At 45.3% G+C, this 15,885-nt stretch overlaps 1 long non-coding RNA gene across 1 annotated transcript; it reads left to right on the forward strand.

Annotated features, from left to right (window-relative positions):
* The first annotated feature begins 16 nt into the window (after positions 1 to 16).
* Positions 17 to 15,877, forward strand: LOC115900371. The gene is made up of 3 exons (XR_004060023.1): positions 17 to 44; positions 3,074 to 3,143; positions 15,841 to 15,877. It is a non-coding gene; the product is annotated as an uncharacterized LOC115900371 (long non-coding RNA).
* The last annotated feature ends 8 nt before the right edge of the window (positions 15,878 to 15,885 follow it).

Consider the following 15,885-nt stretch of genomic DNA (forward strand, 5'->3'; position numbering starts at 1 on the left):
ACGCCTGGGTTTTAGGGGGCGCGCGGAGACTAAATTCATGCTAGGTAAAGCAGAGGCTTCCGACAGACTGCCCTGCGGGTTTCTGGAGCGGGTTCAGGCCCCCAGCCACCCGCCCTGGGCCAGGGTTCGAGGCTCCGGGGTCTTGGGATTTGGGGGATGCGGGGCTTAGGAGTCCAGAGGGTCGAGGGTACCCGGGAGTCTGGGCGTCCCGGGTCGCCCCGCAGAGGAGGAGGGAGCCGCGCGTGCGGGGCGTGCCCGGGCTCTGGGTGTAGAGCAGGTGACGCCCCCACCCTGATCCCGGGCGGTGGTGAGGAAGCCCTCGCAGCTCCCCTGCAGCCCTCCTTTCTGGTGCTTGTTAAATCCCAAAACGGGCGGAGAAGGGAAATCCTGATCTAAGGCGAAAGAGGTGCCGCTGGTTCCGCACAGTGCCTTAGGAGAGCCAAGGAAGCAGTTGCGAGAGATAGTCCTGTGGGGTCCAACAGAGGAGAAAGTTGATGAGGATGGAGCCTTTACTGCTTTAATGTTTGTGAAGAGTGTGGCCGCTCCCTTAAGGAACCCAGGGCCACATCCCGTAAATTAAACGTTAGGTAGGGCTGACTCAGTCAAGCAGTGTTCAGAGCTGTTGACTACATGTTAACTCGTTTAATTCCTGCAACAGCCTCATGAAGTGCGTGGGGAAACCCAAGGCACAGCAAGGCTCGAAAGCAGCCCAGGGTTGTGCAGCTAACGGGCAGCAGAGGTGGGCTTTGAACCTAGGCAGCCTGGCTCCAGCAAACCTACTTCTAACGATTAGCTATACTGCTTCTCACGCATCTGGGATGCCCCCCACTCTCCAATCCTTTTAAATAAGTCCTATTATTCTTACACGAAAATACCTCTCATAAATTCCCAACATTCCAATATTGAAAATCATTCTGAGTCATGCTTTTCTCATCTATTAACTATGCTTCCATTTTTGTGTCACAAGCATACCTCCTACATCTCTGGCACTTCTAAAGGAAGCTTCTAGGATAATTAGGATTCGCTGCTATGATCATTTGCTAAGCCACAGGACAGTTCTGGCCACCGTTTCCGAGATTAGCAAAGCTATGCTCGTACTTACTGCCCTTTCTTTTAGGTTCTTACATGTTTCCTCAGCCTCTCCCACTTTCTCTCTCTCTCTGATATAGCCAGTTCCTCTTTCTTTTTCTTTTAATCCGGTATTTAGATAAGTCCAGACAATACTTTGCTTCAGATGGCCAAACATCCTTTCTTTAATTCTTCTTTTTTTTTTTTTTTTTTTTTTGAGACGGATTCTCACTCTGTCACCCAGCTGGAGTGCAGTGCCACGATCTCAGCTCACTGCAACCTCCACCTCCGGGGTTCAAGCAATTCGCCTGCCTCAGCCTCCCGAGTAGCTGGGATTACAGGCACCTGCCACCATTCCCGGCTAACACTTTTTGTATTTTTAGTAGAGACAGGATTTCACAATATTAGCCAGGCTGGTCTCAAAACCTGACCTCAAGTGATCCACCCACCTGGGCCTCCCAAAGTGCTGAGATTATAGGTGTGAGCCACCTGCTTTTAACTTGTTCAGCTACAAAGGCATGTCTGTGAATGCACAACCATAATGACTCATCATGGGCCCAGAGCTGTGACAATGGTAAGGTACCAAGCATCCTACACCATGTGCGTGTTGATAAGAATCAACACCCTTGCCTATTCTTGTGATTTCCTGGCTGAGTATAGCTTCTTGGGGGCAAGTATGTGTTCTACACCACTAGGAGCAAGCTTCTCTATTGATAGACTTCTGGGCTTCTCTGGGGAAACCAACCGCTAAAGTCCTTTTCTGAGGAGAGTCAGAAATGCTGCCTGCAGTATGAGGCACATTGCCAGTTCTTGACTGTGTTAACAGAGGTTCCAGCTACCAGGATGCCTCCAAGTGTACCTTGTGACAGAGAAAGGTAGTTCTCAGCCGTAGTAAAGGATGCTCTCAAGGGTACTCTGCAAAGCTTCTGACTGCCAGGCACTTCTCAGTGAAAAGCTTTGTTTTTCAAACCTCTTTGTTTTGTGGACTTGGTATTTTCTGTTTTACCTTCTTGTTGCTGTAATTCTGATGAATGAAAGGTACATTTTGCAGAACTGAACTTCCTGCCTGAAAGGAGCCTTTGCATGGGGATTAGCCATCAGTAGCCATCCGGTCTTAGAGGGTCCTAGGAGTGCTCCATCGGGCCCGTCGGCCACTTCCCTGGATCCCCACAGGAACTCACTCAGAACGAGTCGCAGGCTGCTTTGTACCTGGATGCTTCCTCGCGTACATCTTGTTTGCAAAGGAAGTAGCCAGCTCTTTGTGAACAGGAACTGTGTCTTACTCTTCTGCCATCCCTCCCCTCAGGCAGTGGAACTCTGTTGATTGAATGTTGGCTTGAGGAAGTTCCTGATGTAGTTGGGGCTGTAGCAGTTGGAATCTGGCTTCTGCGATACTCAGGTAGTCCTACTGAATTACAGTACTGTCAGAACCCTGTGCACAACCCTGAAATGGGTCGGAACTCCACACTGTGCCATAAAGAGGAAAACTGTCAACAGAGAAGTCTAAGGAAACAGCCTCCTTTGTGGAAGGCAGCAATGGCATGAGAGCCACCCTCTGGGCCAAAGGTGCAGCCTGACATTCTCTGCAGAATTACACAATGAGTTAAGAGTGTGAGCTTCATTTCTGAGATATAGCTCCACCCCCTGTGATCCTGGGAAAATTTATCAGCTTCACCAAGCCTCTGTTTCTTCACTCTTTGCTCAGTTACTATCTACTAGGCATTTTACTTTATGTGAATTATTTTTGTTTTTCACTAACCCTATTCTACAGGCATTAATAAGTGAGCAAAGAGATTCTGTATGATTAGTTACGCATTATTATGTATTATCTATGTTCTTATTAACTGCTTAGTTATGATAACATTTGCTAAACTTTGTTCTGTTTATTAAATTCTCGTTGAACCTTAACAACTGCAAAGCAGGGAGCCTCCACCACATGCCAGGTCACTTGCTTTCCTTCTTGGGACAGCATAGTGAGGTAGGTGTGATTGTCTCTGTTTCACAGATAAGAGTGCTGGCTTTGATGTGGTTGAATGCTTGCTCACCGTCACACAGCTGGAGAGACACAACTGGAGGTGAGTCCAGGGAGCATGGAATTCCAAGGCCACTCTCCTTTTGCATTGCCAGCCAAGAGTGGCTTTGTTCTTGACCTCTTTAGGGTTATTACCTTGTTTGGTATTTGTTTGTTTGTTTGTTTGTTTATTTATGAGATAGGGTCTCACTCTGTCACCCAGGCTGGAGTGCAATAGTACGATCTTGGCTCACTACAACCTCCACCTCCCAAGTTTAAGCAATTCTCAGATTTAAGTGCCTCAGCCTCCCGCGTAGCTGGGACTACAGGTGCACGCCACCACACCCGGCTACTTTTTGTATTTTTTAGTAGAGGCGAGGTTTCGCCGTGTTGTCCAGGCTGGTCATGAATTGTTTGGTATTTAAATGGAGGTACATGATGGATTGTACTTGGGGTCATATGCTGTCAATAATCCCCCAGCACCTGTGTTTCACTAAAGCACTGCATACGCAGACAGGTTGTTTCTTCTGTGAGAATTCCGTTCCTGTGTGTGGATCATGACAGGCACCTGTGCTAATGAACTTCTGCCCTTGCTCACGTCAGAGCTGCTGATAAGGGCTGTTTCCATGGGTTGAGTACGAGTCATTCAATTGACACACTGTTAAAAACATTCTTTGCATTCTGCTGTTCCATAAAGGAACAATTTTAGGTTTAATGGAAATCTTCCGATCTCTTTTCCTAGAGAAGATTTGTGATAATAATAAATGTACACATATTTGAAATGCATGTACTTATGCTTGTGTGATCAATTTCCAAACGATTCTAAATATCTGCAGGCAGAATTTCTTAAGATTAGCATTCTGTGCTGTACCCAAAAAGATACTCGAGGTAAGCAAAGATAAGTTTCATATTGCAACAGACATCTGAATCCTTGGTGTTTATGGAAGCTGGTTAAGCAGGTGGTTGTGATGTCTGACCCTCAGGTTAAAAACAGCGAAAAAAATTCACTTTGATGATGTGACGTTATTGTCACAAGTTTAATAATTGATTTTGAAGGTCTGCACAAGGAAACCATAACGTTTTAGCAATTTCCGTTTTCCAGAGGGAGGAGGCTTAAAATTTCAATTCCAGCCCTGCCACCAACTTCTAGACTAATAGTAAGCTAAGTGCCTTTCCCGCTATTATTTTTAATTAAAAACATATTATTTCCTCACAAAAGCATAGAGGTATAAAAATAATATTCGCTATCAGAATGTATCTGTCTGGACAGTCTAAATTATCCTGTGATAACAAATAGTCTCCAAATCTCAGCGTTGGTTGTTTCTCTCTGATGCTTCATGCCCACTGCTGTGGACCAAGTTGAGTCTCCCCAAATCCGTATGTGAAAGCCCTGACCCCCATCGTTATGGTATTTGGAGATGGAGCCTTGGGGAGATAATTCGGTTCAGAAAAGGTCACGAGGCTGGAGATCTCCTGGTGGAGTTAGCACTTATGAGCACTTCTGAGGAAAGACACCGGAGGGCTGCTCCCAGGCTTCCCCGACCCCATGCATGCACCAAGGAGAGACGATGTGAGCACAGAGGGAAGGCAGCTTTCAACAAGCCAGGCAGAGGCTGCAAGCAGAACCCAACTATGCTGATGCCCTGATCTTGACCTTCCAGTCTCCAAAACTGTGAAAAGAAAATTGCATGTTATTTAAGCCACTCAATCAGTGGCATTTTGTTATGGCAGCCCAAGCTGGTTGAGATACCCACCACAGGTCAGCAGGGGCCTCTGTTCAGGATGGTCATTGAGAGATCAGACTTCTGGAGTAAAGGTTGACAATAGCTATGCCGAGGAAAGGGGAATGAGTTTGACAATCAAATGTTTCAGTCTCATGTGCCTATTTCTGGACAGTGAGTTAAGAATAACAGAGTTCTTTGTAAACAGTACTGATGCCTACTGCATTGGCATCTAAAGCAGATGCCCTTTAAATCTATGTTCAATTGAGCTGGGCGCAGTGGCTCACGCCTGGAATCCCAGCACTTTGGGAGGCCGAGGCAGGTGGATCATGAGGTCAAGCGTTCGAGACCAGCCTGACCAACATAGTGAAACCCTGTCTCTACTAAAAATACAAAAAATTAGCTGGGCGTGGTGGCGCAGGCCTGTAATCCCAGCTACTTGGGAGTCTGGCGCAGGAGAATCACTTGAACTTGGGAGGCAGAAGTTGCAGTGGGCCAAGATCGCACCACTGAATTCCAGCCTGGGTGACAGGGTGAGACTCTGTCTCAAAAATAAATAAATAAATAAATAATAAATCCATGTTCAGTTGATAATTAATCCAAATATTGTACAACGTATAATGCCAAAATACTTCTGTTTAGAAAATCTGAACCTATGACCATTATATAAAGAGACAGGTAATAAACCCTCTTCTGTTCGTCTGTCCCAGGCTAATATTGACTAATGCAGGTCTTTCTTCATCAATGTTCATTCATTTAAAACCTCCATAAAAGCATCAGTGTACCTGGGGACTGACAAAGTCGGAATTCCAAACTCTTAAGAAAACATGAAAGAACTCTCGTGAATGATCCTGCCCAGCAAGTAACTCCTATCCTGTTTCCTTTCTCCTTACAGTCTTTTTCAGCTGATCATCATCTGCATAGCTCAGTTTCCATTGGGATTAATTCAGACCACTTTTTAATTTTAAGTTACTCTCATTTTCAAAATTTCTATGGCAGGCCACCATGCCAATACTCAGTAAACAGAAGGTGAAACACATCAAAATGGGAAAGTACTAGGAAGGCCATGGGATTGATGGAGAAAATTGAATCATACAGAATTTTAATAACGTTAAATAGTAAATTTTAGAAGTAGATATGTAAAAACTTCATGATTTCATATTTTGAGGCAATGTGTTATCACCTGCGATATGTGGCTTTATCTAGATCATGTTTTCCATTTTGTCACCTGATCACAATCTGCTCTCTTTTCCCTTTTTACTTGACTGACTGACTCTGCCATGAGAAAATGTGGTCTAGTCCAAATTATTTTTTAAAATATAAAAAGTTATAGGTTGAGGCTGGGCGCAGTGTATCATGCCTGTAATCCCAGCACTTTGGGAGGCCGAGGTGGGCAGATCACTGGAGGTCAGGAGTTTGAGACCAGCCTGGCCAACATGGCAAAACTCCATCTCTACTAAAAATACAAAAACTAGGTGGGCATGGTTGCACACATCTGTCATCCCAGCTACTCAGGAGGCTGAAGCAGGAAAGTTGCTTGAGGCAGGAGGTTGCAGTGAGCCAAGATTGTGCCACTGCACTCCAGCCTGGGCAACATAGTGAGATTCCATCTCAAAAAAAGGAAAAAAGAAAAAAAGAAAAGCTGTAAGTTGAAAAAGTGGCAGATCAAGAATAGCTTTGACCAGCACATATATGCTAAAAGCAGGCTTATCCTGCTGCCTACTGCTAGATTCAGGCAATTTCAGACATTATCTGTTCCATACATAATACATTTTAAAACAAGTGCCATTTTACGTGGTCGGCTAGGGATAAAGGACAGTCTCATATTGAAAACAGTACATGGCTGGGTGTGGTGGCTCATGCCTGTAATCCCAGCACTCTGGGAGGCTGAGGCAGGTGGATCATGAGGTCAGGAGTTCAAGACCAGCCTGGCCAAGATGGTGAAGCCCTGTCTCTACTAAAACTGCAAAAATTAGCTGGGTGCGGTGGCAGGCATTTGTAATCCCAGCTACTCTGGAAGCTGAGCAGGAGAATTGCTTGAACCTGGGTGGCAGAGGTTGTGGTGAGTCAAGATCATGCTACTGCACTCCAGCCTGGGTGACAGAGTGAGACTCCGTCTCAAAAAACAAAACAAACATTACAAAGTACCTAAACTATGTTTTAAACACCCTTTAAAGTTATCTAAATATTACTTGATGATATAGTTTGGATATTTTTCTCATATTGAATCTCATCAAATCTCATATTGAATTATAATCCCCAGTGCTGGAGGTGGGACCTTGTGCGAGATGTTTAGATCACAGAAAATTGGTCCCAACAGGTGGAGCATTGCTATAAAGATACCTGAAAATGTAAAATTAACTTTGGGGCCGGGTGCGGTGGCTCAACCCTGTAATCCCAGCACTTTGGGAGGCCAAGACGGGCGGATCACGAGGTCAGGAGATCAAGACCATCCTGGCGAACACGGTGAAACCCCGTCTCTACTAAAAAATACAAAAAACTAGCCTGGCGAGGTGGCGGCGCCTGTAGTCCCAGCTACCCCGGAGGCTGAGGCAGGAGAATGGCGTGAACCCAGGAGGCGGAGCTTGCAGTGAGCCGAGATTGCGCCACTGTACTCCAGCCTGGGTGACAGAGGGAGACTCCGTCTCAAAAAAAAAAAAAAAAAAAAAAAAAAAATTAACTTTGGGACTAGGTACTAGGCAGAGGTTGGAAGACTTTGGAGGGCTCAGAAGAAGATAGGATGATGAGGGAAAGCTTAGAACATCTTAGAGACTGGTTCAATGGTTGTGACCAAAATACTGTTAGTGACATGGACAGTGAAGTCCAGGCTGTTGAGATCTCAGATAGAAATGAGGAAATTATTGGGAACTGGGTCAAAAGTCACCCTTGTTATGCCTTGGCAAAGAGCTTGGCTGCGTTCTGGTCGTGCCCTAGGGATCTGTGGAAGTCTGAACTAAAAAGTGATGATTGGGGCATCTGGCAGAAGAAATTACTAAGCAGCAAAGCGTTCAAGAGATAGCCTGGCTAATTCCAACAGCTTACCTCAGATGGAGGAGCAAATAAATGACCTAACATTGGAACTTACATTTAAACAGGAAGCAGAGCATAAAAGTTTGGAAAATCTGCAGCCTGGCCATGTGGCGCAGAAAGAAAAAGCTTTTTAAAGGAATTTAAGCAGGCTGCAGAATGATCACATGCTAGGGATATTTGCATAACTAAAAGCGAGCCAAGAGAATGGGGAAAAAGGCTGGAAGGCATTTCAGAGACCTTCCCAGGAGCCCCTTCCATCATAGGCCCAGAGGCCTAGGAGGACAGAATGGTTTCACGGGTCAGGCCCAGGGTATCCATTGCCCTGCACAGCCTTGGGACACTGCTTCCCACATTTCAGCTGCTTAGCTCCAACCATGGTTCAAAGGGGCCCAGGTACAGCTTGGGCTTTGGAGAACATAACCCTTGGCAGCTCCTGCATAGTGTTAAGCCTGCAGGTGCGCAACATACAAGGCTGAAGAACTCTTGGTGGCCTCCACTTAGATTTCAGAGGATGTATGAGAAAGTCTGAGTGCACAGAGAAGCCTGCTGCAGGGGCAGAGCCCTCACAGAGAACCTCTGCCATGGCACTGCCAAGGGGAAATGTGAGGTTGGAGCCTCCACACAGAGTCTCCAATGGGGCACTGCCTAGTGGAGCTGTAAGAAGGGGGACATCATCCTCCAGAAACTGGAATGGTAGATCCACCAGCAGCTTGCACCCTACACCTGGAAAAGCCACAGGCATTCACCTCCAGCTGGTGAGAGCAGCCCAGGGGGCGGAACCCTGCAAAGCCACAGGGGCAGAGCTGCCCAAGGCCTTGGGAGACCACCCTTGCAGCAGTGTGCCCTGGATGTGAGACATGGAGTCAAAGGTTATTTTGGAGCCTTATGATTTAATGACTACCCTGCTGGGTTTTGTTTGCCTGGGGCCTGTAGTGCCTTTCTTTTGGCTGACTTATCTCTTTTGGAATGGGAATGTTTACCCAATGCTGCCTATATCTCCACTGTGTCTTAGAAGTAAATAACTTTTTTTTTTTTTAAACAGGCTTATTGGTAGAATGTACTTTACTGTCTCAGATGAGACTTTGGACTTGTGAGTTAACGCTGGAACAAGTTAAGATTTTAGGGGACTCTTGGGAAGGCATGATTGTATTTTTTAATGTGAGAGGGACATGAAATTTGGGAGGGGCTAGGGTACAATGATAGAGTTTCGATATTTGTCCCTGACCAAATCTCATGTTGAACTATAATCCCCAGAGCTGAAAGTGGGGCCTGGTGGGAGGTGTTTGGGTCATGGGGGCGGATCCCTCATGGCTTGGTGCTGTCTTGCAATGGCAAGTGAATTCTTATGAGATCTGGCCATTTAAAAGTGCATGGCGCCTCCCCCACCTCTCCTAAGCTTTCACCATGTGACGTGCCTACTCCCTTTTCGCCATCCACCATGATTGTAAGCTTCCTGAGGCCTCCCTGGAAGCTGAGCAGATGTCAGCACCATGCTTCTTGTACAGCCTGAAGAACCATGAGCCAATGAAACCTCTTTTCTTTATAAATTACTTAGTCTTAGGTAGTTCTTTATAGCAATGCAAGAATGGCCTAATACACTTTGGGAAAAAAAGCGTCAGTGAAAGCAGGTACTCAGATGGAGCTCTGCATTGGTTTTCACTCTCAGAGCATTTGCTGAACTGAGTGAACTCCAGTTTTGGTGTTTATAGCCTTGTGGGGATGAGGCGCTGGAAATAAAACCTAGGGCTACCGAAGGTGAATAGAGTATTCACTCTATAAAGCTGGGTCCCAAAGGGTACACACTGAGCACTAAGAAAATGGGTAAAGGAGGCCCCTGAGAAGTCATAGCCAAACCCTAGGCCTCATGCTGGTCTCAGAGTGAACTTGGCAAAGCAACACAATTTTTCCTGAAGAAACTTATTTCATGCCAGGCCCCAAAGAATACCTACAACTAATGTTCCATGGAAAATGAACAACTCATAATAAAAAAAATCATTAAATCCAAAGAAACAAGGCATTAAGAATAAGAACCAGCAGAAACAACAAATAAGATAAATTAAATCACAAAGACTTCAGATATTGGAATTATAGGACACCAAGATACAAAATAATATTGTTTCTTATGTTTAAAGAAGTAATACACAAACTTTAAATCTATGCAGAAAGGAAAAGAAAGAATCTCAGGCTATAAAACTCAACTAAGAAGACTTGGAAAAAATCTAACTGAAATTTCCTGATTAAAAAAAAAAAACTAATTACTGAAAATGAAAACTTAATAGACAGTTTTAACAGCAGAATAGAGATAGCTGAAGAAAAGTAGAGAACTGAAAGATAGATGAAAAGAAAGTATCCAGATCACAAAAAAGTAGTGGGAAATACAAATTTATATTAGTTCCTGTTTCAGGCAGGAAATAGATGGCACACTCGAAGAATTTAAATGAATATAATTTTAAAATTTTTTTTTTTTTTTTTTTTTTTGAGATGGAGTCTCACACTGGTCACCTGGGCTGGGGTGCAGTGGTGCAATCTTGGCTCACTACAACCTCTGCCTCCCAGGTTCATGCCATTCTCCTGCCTCAGCCTACCAAGTAGCTGGGATTACAGACGCCTGCCACCATGCCTGGCTAATTTTTATTTTTATTATTTTTAGTAGAGACAGGCTTTCACTATGTTGGCCAGGCTGGTCTTGAACTCCTGACCTCATGTTCTGCCTGCTTGGCCTCCCAAAGTGCTGGGATTACAGGCATGAGCACCGCGCCCAGCCATGAATCAATTTTTTGGAAGACTCTGTTTTGTTTTGTTTTGTTTCGTTTTGAGACAAAGCCTCACTTTGTCACCCAGGCTGGAGTGCAGTGGTGCGATCTTGGCTCACTGCAAGCTCCACCTCCTGGGTTCATGCCATTCTCCTGCGTCAGCCTCCCGAGTAGCTGGGACTACAAGTGCCTGCCACCACGCCCGGCTAATTTTTTGTATTTTTAGTGGAGACGGGTTTTCACCGTGTTAGCCAGGATGGTCTCAATCTCCTGACCTCATGATCCGCCCACCTCAGCCTCCCAAAGTGCTGGGATTACAGGCATCAGCCACTGCACCCGGCCAAAGACACTATTAACAGAAGTGTGAGCTGGGTTAAAAGAACCAACAAAGGACGACGAGGGATCCAGTTAACTGGCAACTGTGGGAAGCCATCACAATTCATAGGACTGAGGGGCAAAGAAATGATAGAACCTAGCAATGCTAAGCCATGTAGAAGGGCCCCAGATGGGAGTCACAGCCATAGAGGAACACAGTGACACCAAGCCTCAGCCCTGCAGAAAGACAGTGAGAGAAATTAATAACCAAAGCAGTCTCTCCTCCTTATTTCTGCTGGGGCCTCCCTTTGACTAACCCAACAGCCAGAATGCAAGAGGGTCTGGACATCCAGTCTGCTGAAGTCAACTTCCAGGGGCACAGAGCAGGGCAGAGGAAGACACAATCTGGAGGGGCAAATGGAAATCACACAACACTGAAGTTAAGCAAATTGAAATAGATTGAGAAGACCAGTAGAATTGAGAGCAAATGTTTGTCCAGTAAGTACACCAGACGGGCAGGAGAAGGAGCAAGGGAAGGAGGCGATGGTTGAAGATATAATGACTAACATTTTTCCAGGTAAGATAAAGAACTAGAAAGATAAATAAGAAATCATAGTCAGATTCCAGAATACCAAAGACAAGAACAATTTGTTAAAAGCAACTGAAAGAAAAAGCCAGATTGCCATAGAAAGAGCAACAGTGAATGTGACAGCTGACTGCTCAACAGTAACATTGAGAGACAAGAGACAGTGGAATATCTTCAATATGATGAGGGAGGAAAAAAAACAAACAATACTGCCAAAACTAGAATTCGATGCCCAGAGAAAATATCCTTTAAGGCCTAGGTGGAAAACATTTACAGACAAAGGAACATTGAGAAATCTTACCATAAGCCACCCCTTTCTAAAAGACAGTTTTAAATAATATACTTAAAGCCGGGCGCGGTGGCTCACGCCTATAATCCCAGTACTTTGGGAGGCCGAGGCGGGTGGATTATGGGGTCAGGAGATCGAGACCGTCCTGGCCAACATGGTGAAACCCCATCTCTACTAAAAAAAATACAAAAAACTAGCCGGGCGAGTTGGCGGGCACCTGTAGTCCCAGCTACTCGAGAGGCTGAGGCAGGAGAATGGCATGAACCCGGGAGGCGGAGCTTGCAGTCAGCTGAGATTGCACCGCTGCACTCCAGCCTGGGCGACAGAGCAAGACTCCGTCTCAAAAATAATAATAATAATAATAATAATAAAATATACTTGCAGTAGAAGCAAAGTGATCAGAATGAGGAACAAAGTGCCAGAATGAGGAACAAATAAAGTGCATATAAAACAATAGTAATATCTTTTTTGTTGTTTTTGAGAAGGAGTCTCTCTCTGTCGCCCAGGCTGGAGTGCAGTGGCATGATCTCAGCTCACTGCAAGCTCCACCTCCCAGGTTCATGCCATTCTCCTGCCTCAGCCTCCCGAGTAGTTGGGACTACAGGCGCCTGCCACCACACCCAGCTAACTTTTTTGTTTTAGTAGAGGTGGGGTTTCACCGTGTTAGCCAGGATGATCTCGATCTCCTGACCTCATGATCTGCCCGCCTCGACCTCCCAAAATGCTGGGATTACAGGCATGAGCCACCACTCCCGGCCAATAGTAATATCTTACTGCATTTTAACACACATAATAATAGCCTATAAATCAAGAAAGGGATAGAGTTAAGAGTTCTAGGTCCTACTTTCAGAACTAGGGTAAAGTACTGATGAACTTCAGACTTGGTAAATTAAGTATTCCTGTTATAATTCCTAGGTTAATGATTATAACTACACAAGCAGAATGTAAAACTTCCAAATTAGTAGAAAAAAACTAAAATGGTTAACAAAAGCTAATTGAAATGAAGGCAAGAAAAAGTGAAAAGAAACAGAAAAAAAAAGGAAAATCACAAATAATATGGTAGCTATAAACCCAAATGTGTTAATAATTATAATAAATGTTTAATTCCTAAAGATAACTTTAGAGTAATGTGAACCAATAACATAACCTTGAAATACAGAATGCAAAAATTGACTTACACAGAGAAACTCGCTTCTCTGTACATGAGTACAAAATTCCACCTGAAAGTTAACAAGGTAAACATCCATCTTAAATTTAAGAAGAACAGCAAAATAAAGTAAAAGAACAAATAAAATGAAGGAATGAGCAGAAATTCATGCTGTATAAAACAAAAGTTGATAATGAAAAGACTAAATGGTCAAACCTGGGGCCAGACTGATGAAGAAAAGTGAATAGTGGAAATACTGTTTCCAGCCTAGAGGCGGCTACTGAATGTGTGGTCTCATTCTTCAGCCCCATTATTCTGTTTGTAACTCTATAGAAATAGCCTATGGGATAGGGTAGTTCATCCAGCACACCCTAGGCAGGGGGCTCACTTTTAAAGTGTGGCAGTGTGGGTAGAGCTGCCTTACCCACCCCCACACCCAGTGACCTCAGCCCACCCTTGCCTTTCACCAGGGTCTTTGTATGTAGTCATCTGTTGGTATGGGTGGGGCATTGGTTCCAGGAATCCCTGTGGACACCCAAATCGATGGATGCTGAAGTCCCTGGCATAAAATGGCGTAGTATTTGCATGTAACCTATGCAATCCTCCTGTGTACTTTGTCGCCTCTAGGTGATTTATAATACCTAATACAATGTAAACGATATGTAAATAGTTGTTTTACTGTATTGTTTAGGGAATAATGACAAGAAAAAGAACTCTAGGCCAGCACGTTGGCTCATGCCTATAATCCCAACACCTCGGGAGGCTGAAGCAGGAGGATCTCTCTCTTTTTTTTTTGAGACAGGATCTTGCTTTGTAGCCCAGACCCAGGCTGGAGTGCAGTGGCATGATCTTGGCTCACTGCAGCCTTGACCTCCCAGGTTCAAGTGATTCTCGTGCCTCAGCCTCCCAAATAGCTGGGACTACAGGTACACACCACAGCACCCATCTGGGAGGATCTCTTGAGCCCAGGAGTTCAAGAGGGCAACAGTGAGATCCCATCTCTACAAAAAATAAAATAAAGTAATTAGCTGTGCACGGTGGCAAGTTCCTGTAGTCCCAGCTACTCAGGAGGCTGAGGTGGGAGGATCACTTGAGCCCAGGAAGTAGAGGCTACGGTGAGCTGTGATCACACCACTGCATCCTAGCCTGAGCAACAGAGCCAGACCCTGTCTCTAAAAATAAATAAATAAATGAATGAATAAAATAAATTCAGCATTATTTAAATACCTTACCATCTACTCACTGATTCAAACCCATGTGACTGATTCCTCTCTGCTAAGTGCATGGGCAGTAACCTGCACTCACACATCAAAGATCTGTTCATCAAGTGTCTCATTTCCAGACAAGAAAGCGAGTTCCAAACATTACATGACAGGCCTACTTTCTTTTTTTTTTTTTTTTTTTGAGGCAGAGTCTCACTCTGTCGCCGGGGCTGGAGTGCAGTGGCCGGATCTCAGCTCACTGCAAGCTCCGCCTCCCGGGTTTACGCCATTCTCCTGCCTCAGCCTCCCGAGTAGCTGGGACTACAGGCGCCCGCCACTTCGCCCGGCTAGGTTTTTTTGTATTTTTAGTAGAGACGGGGTTTCACCGTGTTAGCCAGGATGGTCTCGATCTCCTGACCTCGTGATCTGCCCGTCTCGGCCTCCCAAAGTGCTGGGATTACAGGCTTGAGCCACCACGCCCGGCGACAGGCCTACTTTCTACTAGGCCGGGCCACACATTACATGACAGGCCTACCTTCTACTAGGCCGGGCCGCATTGCTTGCCTTCATGTTGTGTTTCCCATTTCACACTGCCTGGGTTCTGTCACGTCCACCCCAAGAGATCTGTGTGCACTCAGACAATTCGCCACTCAGTGGAGCTCCCTCGAAAGTCGCTACTTGACTGCACATAAGAAAACAGCATTTCTTCCATTTCTTCGAACCTAACATTTTGTATATGAAAATCTAGGCAGGGCTTGTGCCCCAGTGACTAGGAGAAGAAGAAGAAGAAACTCCAGGAGTACATTCAGGGTGTTTAGTGCATCGAAACTGAATTCAGCAGACACTGAGCTCCAGCTGTTTGGCAGACCCTGTGCTGCACACGTGGGGACATCAGTAAATAAAACAACAGGAAGCTATTGCTGCGTCAGAGCACGCGTGCTCGGGACACCACGGGTGGATGTGTTAGGAGAATTAATTCAAACAAGAACATCATCTAAGAACTGTATCGTGAACTATTTCTGATTAATAGATTGGCTACTTTTTCTGACTGCTGAGAACCTATAAAATCATAAAAGTAACTTGCATGTATTTCCCTTTTAAACATCAAATATTTTACGTAAGTGACTTCCTCTGAAGCACAGGCATTCCTGTGTGCTGGTTTGATCCGTTGTGGTGGTGACCAGTGGACACAGAAGGAGCCAGGCAGGGCCTGCAGAGGCCAGACCCCATCCCAGCCACAGAACAGTGCCAGGTCTTGAGCCTCCTGAGCCTGCCCTGGCTTCCACCCCCACCACTAGTTTCCCAATCACGCTGTCATCTCAGGCCTGTCCCCAGACCCTTGAGTGACAGTGTGGGAGGGTTGAGCGTCTGCACAACAGTGACAGCCGACATTTGTTGAATGTTGTGGAGCTTTCGATGAGCGTGAACCTGTTTAACCTTTACACCACCCTTGAGTTCTGTATTAGCAGGTGTTTCACGGTTGAGGTAAACTACATCTTGTTGAACTTCTGTAAGTAGAACCGATTACAGTCTGGCCTAATGGCCAAGGGAGCTCGGACCAGTGGCCTGGCCTCGTGTCTGTGTTCTGAGACAAGCAGACCAGGGTCAGAGCCGTGCTTTATAGATGAAGTATGCACACCAGCCCCTTGCTTTACGTGAGTTATTTATAGTCCCGAGAGTAATGCTTCAAGAGAGCCTTTCACATTCCCAATTTATAGATAAGGAAACCGAGGCCCGGAACAATGAAGGAAGCTGAGACCACA

This window comes from Rhinopithecus roxellana, chromosome 11, assembly GCF_007565055.1.
Source record: "Rhinopithecus roxellana isolate Shanxi Qingling chromosome 11, ASM756505v1, whole genome shotgun sequence".
Classification (NCBI taxonomy): domain Eukaryota; kingdom Metazoa; phylum Chordata; class Mammalia; order Primates; family Cercopithecidae; genus Rhinopithecus; species Rhinopithecus roxellana.